Genomic DNA, 11,503 nt, shown 5'->3' with positions numbered 1-11,503 from the left:
CCTATAGCAAAAACCTCTCCCCCCCCAAAAAAAAAATGCACGTGACTTTTTCAACAACCCAATATTTCGAGTAAAGAAGTAAAATAAAGGGATTAAACCACAGGATTTTAAAAAGTTCTTTCGTAATTATAGACCTCAATATCTAGAACTCTTAATTTCATGGGACTGAAGAAAAGGCATTTTACCTAAATGACTTTTTTTTTTTTGGAGAGGTTTTTTTGCTATAGGGCGCGTACGCTCACCAGACAGAGAGAGACAGAGAGATAGAAAGCAGGAAATTACCCCCCGGGCGGATGGCCACGCCTCAATCCCTTCTCCCCCATTCTCCTCTCGGGATCTTGGGCACGCACGCACACGTGCCCGGCGTAAGTTTAAGCCACCGGGTCCGGGACTCAAACCGCGGTCGACTACGTGGGAGTCCAGCGACATAGCCATTACGCTAACTGCTGGTCCCAATGACTTTTTTTATTTTGCTATAAGGTACATGTGTGCACTCGCCAGAGACAGACAGAAAGTGAGAAATCACCCCCAGGCCAGATGGCCACGCCTCAATCCCTTCTCCCCCATTCTTCTCTCGGGATCTTGGACACGCACGCACCTGCACCTGGCATGTTTTAAGCTTCTGGGTTCCGGACTCAGACTATGGTTGACTACATGGAAGTCCAGCGATGTAACCATTATGCCATCTGCTGGTCCCCATGTTACATTTTATGAAGGATGTACCTTGCGTTTTTGGTGCTCAGGAATCCCCACAAGCAGACAGGTGACAAGGAATACTGGCGGGTGATCTGCATCTTGTCAAACATGTCTCTCCCTTTCATTGGAAATGTTCATTTGAACACACGAGTAGCCTAGCCTTATCTACTCCACAGCGCCCTGTCTACATTCCACTTAAGGAGAGCTACAATAGAAAGTAACCCACTTTTGGGACCAGCAGGTGGCGTGGTGGTTAAGGTGCTGGACACTCCCACATAGCCAACCACATTTGAAGTCCTGGACCTGGTGGCTTGCTTTCCCACTTTCCTCTTTCTCTCTCTCTGTGTCTCTCTCTGGTAAAATTTAAATGAATGAATGAATGAATGAATGAATGAATGAATTTTAAAACATTTTAAAAAGCTAATGGGGTGATATTAGCAGATGGCATAATAGTTATGTTATTGGAATCCCACATAATCAACCATGGTTCCAGTCCCAGACCCAACGGCTTAAAACTCATGCTGGGCACGTGTGCATGTGTGCCCAAAATACCCAGAGGATATGGAAGAGAAGAGACTGTGGCGTGGCCATCCCCCCTTGGAGGATGATTTCTTTCTTTCTGTCTCTCTCTGTGTCTCCGGCAAGCGCACAGTCCAGGACCCAGATTGCAGTCAGCCATGTGGGAGTATAGCACCATAACCACCACACCACCTGCTAGCCCCCCCCCAAAATTATCATTTTTTAAAAATACAGATTATTGTTATTTTCCTTATTTGTTTTTCTTGTTGTTGTTTCTGTTATAGTGCATGTGTGCTCACCAGAGAGAGGAAGGGAAAGTGAGAAATCACCCTCCCCCAGAGAAGGGCAAGCACACCGCAATCCCTTCTCCTCCATTCTCCTCTCAGGATTTTGGGCACTCATGCACACGTGCCCAGCATGACTTTTTTTTAACCAGAGGTGAAACATTTTTATTTCACAGTTGTCTTTAAAATTGCAAAGCCACTCTTTTCTTCATATAAAAACATTAGTACTTCTAGTTATACTTTCTATAAAATGATTATATAGACCCTTTCAAAGAAAAATGCTTTCCATTATACCTCCGTGGTGAGGCTGCTTAGGAGAAAACCCACATCTCAATTGACTCCTACAATATACTGTTCTAGCGCTCTATATCTTTTGGTTTGAAGTATAGATTACTGTCGTCATCACTGTGATCAAGTGTGCCTGCTTTCTTACGTGTTTGATAATACACATACAGACAAGTTTATCACTTAATGTTCCATTGGCTCATCAGCCTTCTCTGCAGGTTCATCAGCAGGTTGGCAGGCTGTGCCTTTCTCTGTGGTCTTTCTTCATAGTCCTCCAGGAACGGAGACTCATCATCGTCATCTTAGATTGCAAACTCCAAGTCTTTATCAGCAATTCCAATGGAGACATTCTTTGTAGGTCCTGTTCTGCAGGAGAATCTCTCTCTCTCTCTCTCTCACTCCCTCTTTTTAATAATAATCTTTTTTTTATTTTTTGCTATAGGGCACATGTACTCACCAGAGAGACAGAGAGACAGAAAGCGAGAAATCACCCCCCAGGGGGGATGGCCAGGCCGCAATCACTTCTTCTCCATTCTCCTCTCAGGATCCTGGGCATGCACGCACACGTGCCTGGCATGAGTTTAAGCCACCAGGTCCAGCATTTGAACTGCGGTCAACTACAAGGGAGTCCAGTGACATAGCCATTACGCTAACTGCTGGTCCCAATGGTAATCATTTTTGACCAGGTATTCTTTTTTGTTTATTTAATTTTATTTATTCATTTATTTATTTTAATTTGACCAGAGAGAGACACAGAGAAAGAGAAAGTGAGAAAGCAAGCCACCAGTTCCGGGACTCAAATTGTGGTTGACCATGTGGGATTATTCAGCACCTTAACCACCACGCCACCTGCTGGTCCCTGGAAGAGTTTCTCTTGAGGCATGCAGACCATGTTTAACCAGTTCATTCAAATTACAGTCCATAAACTCAGACATATGTCTCTCCAAGTAAGTATGAGCTGACTGAGAACGGGCACCAATAGACATAGCTCTGCAGTCAAAATAGTCAGCAGACGACCAAGTCTGGAAAACGTGAGGGCCCACATCATCATAACCAGCAATGAGCAGCCCAACACTATACCGTCTCCAGCCATATCGTTGCGTTGGTATCTGAGTTTTGCTCCCAATTAGAGACACAAGTTGAAACACAGGAAGTGGTCTATCAAATACAAATCTGGAATCCAAACACTCTTGGTGCCTAAAATTACACAACAGTCTAGCATCCTCAGTGAGCCCCGCAACTGAGATACCAACGTGGCTGTCAACATGGAGAATGCCCTGATGAGCTGCAAGTCCGACTGTGCCCTCTTCAAAGCAACCAACACGGCATGGGTCTGATTTCAGACCAAGTGCGGCTGAACCCTGTTTAACTGCTTCCATGGCATATTCAATGTGATGAACCCTGCCCTGAGGGCTCCAAGCAGTGACATCGTTTAAAACACTGGTTTTGAAACATGGTTCTGGCACCGGCCTGGTTGCTGCCTCTTGATTTTCAAGCTGTGAAGTTGATTGTGTGGGATTCAGCGCCTTAGCCTCCATGCGACTTGCCAACCCTACTATTATTATCTTTTTTATATTTTTCTAAATTTTCTATAATTAGCATGTACAACTTATACAATAAAATAATAAGCCAAAATAAAATATCATGATATTTCATGCGTATAGGGGAGCATGTTGCATGGGGCAGGTAGCACTCTCTAATTCCAGAAATTTAGATTATGAAACTGAGTTAGATTACTAGCATCTTTTTTTCCTTTTTTTTTTTTTTGAAGAGAGTTTTATTTTATTTTATTTTGAAATAGGGCACATGCACTTGCTAGAGAGATAAAGAGAGAGAGAAACAGAAAGCGAGAACTCACTCCACCCCTCCAAGGGATCTCCTCCATTCTCCTCTCAGGATCTTGGGCACACACGCACACGTGCCCCGGGCATGAGTTTAAGTCATACAGTCTGGGACTTGAACCATGGTCAACTACATGAGAGTCCAGTCACGTAACCATTATGCCATCTGCTGATCCCAGAGGTTGAGTTAATATCTTCTAGTTAAGGTTGGAGATTTGTCAGTTGACCAAAGCATTTTTGGGGGCCTTTTAAAAATTTAATTGAAGTATAAGACACTTGGGAAAAAAGTGCAAATCCTAAGCTATGCAGCCCAGTGGATTACTGTAAGGCAAATACGCTGTATGACCATTGCTCAAGCCAAACATGGGACATTACCAGCACCCAGGAGTCCCCCCCTCACCACCACCACTGCTTCCTTCTTCCTCACAGAAACTGCTCACTGGGTTCCTAAGGCCTCCCAGGCCCAGGCTGCCAGGCAAGCTCTGCCAGCGCTGCTTAGAGAATCCAATGAGGCAAGAGCACCTAGGGGTGAGGGGAGACTCACCACCACCGCAGCTTGTCACTGTGGCAATGCCTGGCCGGTGCCCAGGAGTGCTAGCAAGATTCTCTAAGGGGGGAACACAATAGCTCATAAAATAAAATGTGGGACCAAAAGTTGGCATGTTGACTAAGGCGTTGGATCCCCCGTGGCTGACTGCACAGTTCAAGTCCCAGACTCAATGGCTTAAGAAGCTCATTGGGCACCCGTGCATATCCAAAATCCCGAAAAGAGGGAGAAACAAAACAGAAGGGGTTGTAGTGTGACCAGCCCCATGAAGGGTGTGGGTACTTTCTCTCTCTCTCTCTCTGGTGAGCATACATGCCTTTGGACAAATTTAATTAATTAAATTAAATAAATGAAAAATGTGGGCCAGCCAGTGGCCTGGTGATTAATGGATTCCACCAAGCCGGTCATGCTGTTGAGTTTCAGACCTGGTGGCTTGAGACATGCGGGGCTGTGTGCAGGCACGCTCCAAAGCCCAAAAGGAAGGAGGAGTACAGAAGAGGTTTCGGCGTGGCCGTATCTTGTCAGGAGGTGCTTTCTCTCTGTCTCTCTCACTGGTGAACACATACACCCTCTAGCAAAAAAAAAAAAAAAAAAAAGAATACTTCCAGATTTATTCTCTTGTCTTCTCCTGCACTGCATCAGCCAACGTAGCCTTAGGGAAGGAGAGAGATCAGATGCCACCTCAGGATGGCAACGGATATGAGGCAGGGAAACTCCTTACAAAAGTCCACTTCTTCCAGTTCCATTGTAAGTAGGAGGGAGATGGGGAGGGCTGGGGTGATGAGACAGTGATCCGGTGGGTGTGACTTGCATTTCTGCCTCTCCAGGCCAAACTTTGGAGTATGGTTGTTGGGTGTTGATAGATCGAAAGGGATTGTCATGGTCCATTCCAGCAGCTATAACCAACCCTCAGACTCGGTGGCTTATAAACAACAGACGTGTATTTCTCACAGATCTGGAGGCTGGCAGATCTAGGGTCAAGGTGCCAGGAGATCTGTCTAGAGGATCCCTTTCCTCACAGTGAGTTTGTTCCCACTCCTCGTGTGGTGGACAGGACAGGACCTCTTCTTTCAGGATACTGTTCCCACAAGATGATTCCACCCTCATGATTAACCACCTCCTAAAGTCACTGCCTCAATGCCACCACCTTGGGGACTAGGATTTCAATATATGAATTTTAGGGGGACACACACTTTTAGACCATTGTGAGAATGCCCAAAACAGAAGAGATTTTAACCAAATTGCCATGTGGGACTCTGGAAGCCTCACAGAATGGGCCCCTTTTGCTTCTGTCCCACCAACACGGGGTTAAGCAGAGAGAGGCCTGAGCTGGATTTCTCAGGTGTTCTGTTTGGAGCAGCTCCATCCCCAAAGGAGAGACAATTCAGAATGCGCATGTTGGGGGGCTGGGGGTGGAAGTGGGGTTGTAATTTTAGTCTTTACAATGTGAAAGGGTTGCTTTTAGTTTTCGTCTACTTTTTTTTTTTTTTTTTGGAGAGGTTTTTGCTATAGGGCGTGTACGCTCACCAGACAGGCAGAGAGAGACAGAGAGACAGAAAGCAGGAAATCACCCCCCAGGGGGGATGGCCACTCCGCAATCCCTTCTCCTCCATTCTCCTCTTGGGATCTTGGGCACGCACACACACGCGCCCAGCATGAGTTTAAGCCACCGGGTCTGGGACTCAAACCGCGGTCAACTACGTGGGAGTCCAGCGACATAGCCATTACGCTAACTGCTGGTCCCTCATCTACTTTTTTTAAGAATTATTTTATTGAATTTCCTTTTATTTATTTGTTTTAATTTGATCAGAGAGGGACAAAGTGTGTATGAGAGAGAGAGAGAGAGAAAGAGAAGAGAGAGAAAGGCCACTAGGTCTGGGACTCGAACCCCGGTCAGCCATGTGGGAGTCCAGCGCCCTTAACCACTATGCCACCTGCTGGCCCAGTTTTCATCGATCTTAAGATGAACTTCTTGCAATGTCAGGAATTGTCCTGCACAACAGCTTCCCCTGCCCTGAACGATACCGACAGAGATTCTGCCAAAGGGTTGCTTTCATTTTTCTTTCACCACATATAGAAAGCTTAAGGAATCTGTGTTTCATAGAAAACAACAAAATCAGACCAGCAGGTGATGCGGAGGTTAAGTCAGCTGGATCCCACATGGCTGTCTGCATAGAGTCCCAAACCCAGGGACTTGAAAAACACACTGGGTGTGTGAGCGGGCGTGTCCAAAATCCTGAGAGAGAAGGGACTGTGGTGCGGTCATTCCCCCTGTGGAGTGATCTCTCTCTCTCTCTCTCTCCTCCACCTTTCTCTCTCTCTCTCTCTCTCTCTTTCTCTCTCTCGGTCTCTCTCCAGCAAGTGCAAGCACACATGCCCTATAGTAAAAACTTAAAATAAGAAAAGAATACACTTGTCTTCCATTTGGTTAGGAAGTTAGGGCATTGTGTACCTTGAGCACCCCCCCTCCCCCCACACACACACACTCCCCACCCCTCCAGGCACAGAAAACCTTAGTTAATCATTATTTACACATTGTGAAAGCAGCCACAGTCTAAAACAGTGTTGCAACCAGAGAAACCAGCTGGGTCACTATAACTTTTAAATAACTCAAATTTTTCTTGTATTTCTCAAATACGATGAAGGGTATACATAATCCTCAATGATATTTTGGGGGATAAATCTCTACTCTTCATTCTCATCCATTTTCTCATACTCTGCTCTTTTTTCTGCACTTAACTACAAACTCTGGGGAAAAGTTCCTTTTATCTTCTCCCACCTTTTTTAGCCTCCATCACTACGCTCAGGGGACCCTCTTAGCAGGGGTGACAGAGAGCACCGCTCAGTGAGCCAAGGCAGGAGCCTCTTTTCCAGGCAGAGAACAGTGTGGGTCTCACGGGTCCGTTTTGTGCTTTCTCACCTCCTCTTGGTTAGTCTTGGAAGATCCTCCCTCCCCAATAAGAATACCCAGTGTTTAAAGAACTGCTCATAGACTGGTTCTGAAACCTCACTTGGTGCTTACAGATCAGCAGGGAAAGAATGAGCTCTCAGGTAGACGCGGGCAACACTGAGATAGAGAGAGGCCTGAGCTGAATTTCCCAGATATTCTCCAGGTCTAGGGAATTTACAAAGAAAGAAATTCATCTTCAGTAAGCAGTTCTTTTTTTAAAGAATAATTATTTACTTAATTTTATTTATTTATTCATTTATTTTAATTTGACCAGAGAAAGATACAGAGAGAGAGAGAGAGAAAGTGAGAAAGCAAGCCACCAGGTCTGGTACTCAAACCACAGTCGGCTACGTGGGAGTGTCCAGTGCCTTAACCAACATGTCACCTGCTGGGCCCCAAGTGAGCAGTTCTTAAAAATGCCAGTATTGGGGGACCAGCAGATGGTCCCATCATAACATAAGGGTTATGTTGCTGGATTCCCACATGGCCAATAATGGTTTGAGTCCCGGACCTGGACTCTTAAAACTTATGCCAGGCATGTGTGCGTGTGTGCCCAAAATCCTGAGAGGAGAATGGAGGAGAAGGGATTGTAGCATGGCCACCCCCACACCTGGGGGAGAGGATTTCTTGCTTTCTGTATCTCTGGCAAATGTACACACCTTATAGAAAAAAATCTCTCTCTGAAAATAAATAAATAAATAAATGCCAGTAATTTGCATCTCAACTAGAAAAGTAAAAAAATTAAGGGCCAGCCAAGTGGTGTGATGGTTAAGGTGAGAGATCTCACATGATCAACCCACAGTTTGAGTCCCGGCCCCAGTGGCCTTAAAAACACTCTGTGAGTGTGTGCCTGCACACCCAAAATCCCGAGAGGAGAAGTAGAAGAGAAGGGACTGTGGCATGGCCAACCCCGGCAGGTGATTTTCCACCTTCCCTTTCTATGTGTCTGTTTTCGTTTCTCTCTGGCAAGCACAAGTGCCCTATGGCATTAAACCTAAAATAAATACATTTAAATGCCCAGTGGTGGAGTGGAACAGAAAGTGGATTGGCATATGACCCAGCAATTGTGTTTTACTTTATTTGTGGCAAAGCACATGCATGCACATGTAAGAGTGAGAGAGATAAGCACCCTCAGTAGGGTCTGCTGATACTGTGATCCCCTTCTTCCAGCCTTCCAGACCACTGGGTCTTGGGCACTGACACACGTGCCCAGAATTTCAGGCTGACCAGGCAAAGAATTCAACTGAAGTCACCACGTGGTATCTGGCTTCTCTTGAGCAGTGCATTAGCAGCGCACCACGGAGCGAATCCCTGACTCACCAATTCTGCTTGTAAGTGTCTATCTCAAAAAACCAAAAACATATATTCCCACAGAAAACAGACAGACAAACAAAGGGCTGGCCCTTTGGTTAAGGGAGCCAGATTCCACATGGCCAACCACAGTTCGAATCACACCTTGGTGGCTTGAGAACACACACACACACACACACACACACACCAGATGCATGTGTGTGCATTCTCAGGATCCCACCAGGATGGAGAAATGGAGAAGAGGTTGTGGCACGACTATGCCCCCTCTGAGAGTGTCCTTGCTCTCTCTCTCTGATATCTTCTCCCTTTCTCTCTCTCTCAGGTGTTCTCTGACAATGAAAAAAAAAAGTCTTGCATACAAATTTCATAATAATATTATTGATAATAGCCCAAAGTGGAAGTAGCCCAAATCTTCATCAACGAACGAACGACTGAATAAAAGGTGGCATATTTATGCAATGGAATATTATTCAGTAATAAAAAGAAACAAAATACTGGTATGTGCTACAGCATTTGAAAACATTATGTTGTGTGAAAGAAGTCAGTCACCAAAGACTGCATGTTACATAAGTGCATACACAGTAGGCAGTCTTATAAGGACGTGCGTCATTGGATTTAGGGCCCACCTGGATAATCCAAAATAATCACCTCATTTCAAAATACTTAATGACAGGGCCCAGCAGGTAGCGTGGTGGTGAAGGTGTTGGATCCCACATAGCTAACTCTGCAGTCGAGGGCCAGACCTGGTGGCTTGTAAATCATACCAGGTGTGTATGCATGGAAGCCCAAAATCCCAGGAGGAGAATGGAGAAGAGATGGCTGTGTGGCCATTCCCCCTTGGGAGTTATTTCTCACTTTCCCTCTTTCTGGCTCTCTTTGATGAGCTCATATACCTATGGCAAAAACCTAAAAAAAAAAAGTTTTAAATACCAATGACATCTATAAAGACTCTCTTTCTAGACAGAAAGCACTTTAAGGGTTTCAGAAATTTGATGTGGACATATGTTTTGGTGGGTGAGGTGATTAATTTTATGTCTCAGGCTGGCCACAGTATCCAGATATTTGGTCAAGCATTATTCCAGATGTTTCTGTGAGGGTGTTTTTGGATGAGGTTTTCATTTAAATAGCAGCCTTCGCGTAGACCAGATTGCCCTCCAGGTGCGAAGGTCTCGTCTCATCAGTTGAAAGCCAGGATAGAACACGTGGCTGGCCTCCACCCAGCAAGAGAGAATTCTGGCAGCCTTCATCTGCAATGTCTGCTCTTCCTGCATCTCCAGCCTAACAGCCTTTCAACTTGAACCCACCTCTCTCCTAAGCCTTCAGCCTGGCAGGTCTCCCCATGAGATTTCAGACTCACCAAGCCTCCACAGTCATGTGAGTCAATTCTGTAAAACAAACCTTTTTGGGATATGCATTTTCTTTCTTTAAAAAAAAAAGAATTATTTAATTAAATTAATTAATTAACTTATTTATTTATATTTGACCAGAGAGAGACAGAGTGTGAGAGAGAGAGAAAGTGAGAAAGCAAGCCACCAGGTCTGGGACTTGAACCACAGTCGGTCATTTGGGAATCCAGTGCCTTTAACCACCACGCCACCTGCTGACCCTGGGATATGCATTTTTCTATTGATTCTGTTTCACTGGGGAACCCTGGCTAGCATAGGGGAGGGGGAGGCACCATTCAACCCACTATACCAGTGTCTAACCTAGAGAAGGGCTTCTCAGACCCAAACATGCAATGATCATGTTCAAGTGCAGATTCTGATTGAACAGACTTGGGGTGAGGCCCAGGATAAGTATTTCCCAGTGGATAAATCCATAGGTATTATGAATAGTTCCTAAGAGAAAATGTCATGAATTGTTGCATGCCTGCTCTCTAAAGATCTCCCTTCTTATGTGCTCTGACTTCTTTGTAATGTCTATCAGATCAGGATGAAAGCTTTAATCAATGCGTTTTTCTTCTTTTTGAGTTTTTGCTATAAGGTGCGCATGCTCACTGGAGAGAGACAGAGATGGAGAGAAAGAGAGAAAGCACCCCTCAGGGAGAATGACCCGCTGCAATCCCTTCTCTGCTCTCCTTTCAGGATTTTGAGCACGCACGCAAAAGCACCCAGCAGATTTTCCAAGTGGCCAGGTTTACGACACCAACCACAGGTTGGTCTCATGTGATCCAACCCCCATAGCCCCCATGCTACCTGATGGCCCTGGGGTGAACTCTTACCATATCCCCACAACAACTCAGCGCATGGATTCACCACCGACTCCACTGAGACAAGGCCCCCGCCCCAGGGAAATACCTTTGTGTCTTCGCCCCACGTTGAACGTTTCTCCGACATTTCCGACCTAGCTCTTCCCATTGGCTGACTCGGTGAGGAGAGAAGGCTTGAATTCTGGCTCTGCCACTCATGGGCGATGAATCCTGATAAGAAAGCTTGTCTAAGGTGGAAGTGGTCCTGAGGTGCTCGTAGCCAGAGGGCTGCTACCAGCAGAAGGTGACACCTGTGCAGAGTGCACACAGCCAGAGATCTCTCGCTCCTCCAGCCAGCCAGAGGGTGACACCGGTACTGAGGGAACCTGCGTGTCTGTCTCAGTAGCTGCAGTAGCTGCTTGTACTAAGCACCGCCCACAGTGCTTTTTCTTTCCTGAATTCAACTTTTTTGTTTTGTTTGTTTGTTTTTTCAGAGAGATTTTTGCTATAGGGCATGTGAGCTCGCTGGAGAGACAGGGACAGACAGAGACAGAAAGTGAGAAATCACCCCCCGGGGGATGGTCACATCGCAATCCCTTCTCCTCGACTCTCTTCTCAGGACCTTGCGCTCGGGCGCACACTGCCCAGCCTGAGTTTTAATCTCTGGTCTGGGACTCAGACTAGGGTCAACTACGTGGGAGTCCAGCGACTTAACCATTACGCCATCTGTTGGGTCCCTCAACTTTTTTTTTTTTTTTGAGAGGTTTTCGCTATAGGGCGTGTGTGCTTGCCAGACAGACAGAGAGAGACATAGAGACAGAAAGCGAGAAATCACTCCCCAGGGGGGATGGTCACGCCGCAATCCCTTCTCCTCCATTCTCC

General features: G+C 45.9%; 1 pseudogene; it reads right to left on the bottom strand.

Moving 5' to 3' along the window:
* Nucleotides 1-1,967: 1,967 nt before the first annotated feature.
* LOC102495661 (proteasome subunit alpha type-1 pseudogene) lies at nt 1,968-3,322 on the bottom strand (annotated as a pseudogene).
* Between the last annotated feature and the right edge of the window lie 8,181 nt (nt 3,323-11,503).

Source organism: Tupaia chinensis, unplaced genomic scaffold, assembly GCF_000334495.1.
Source record: "Tupaia chinensis unplaced genomic scaffold, TupChi_1.0 Scaffold000104_1, whole genome shotgun sequence".
NCBI lineage: Eukaryota > Metazoa > Chordata > Mammalia > Scandentia > Tupaiidae > Tupaia > Tupaia belangeri.
This window is presented reverse-complemented; position numbering and strand designations above follow the sequence as displayed.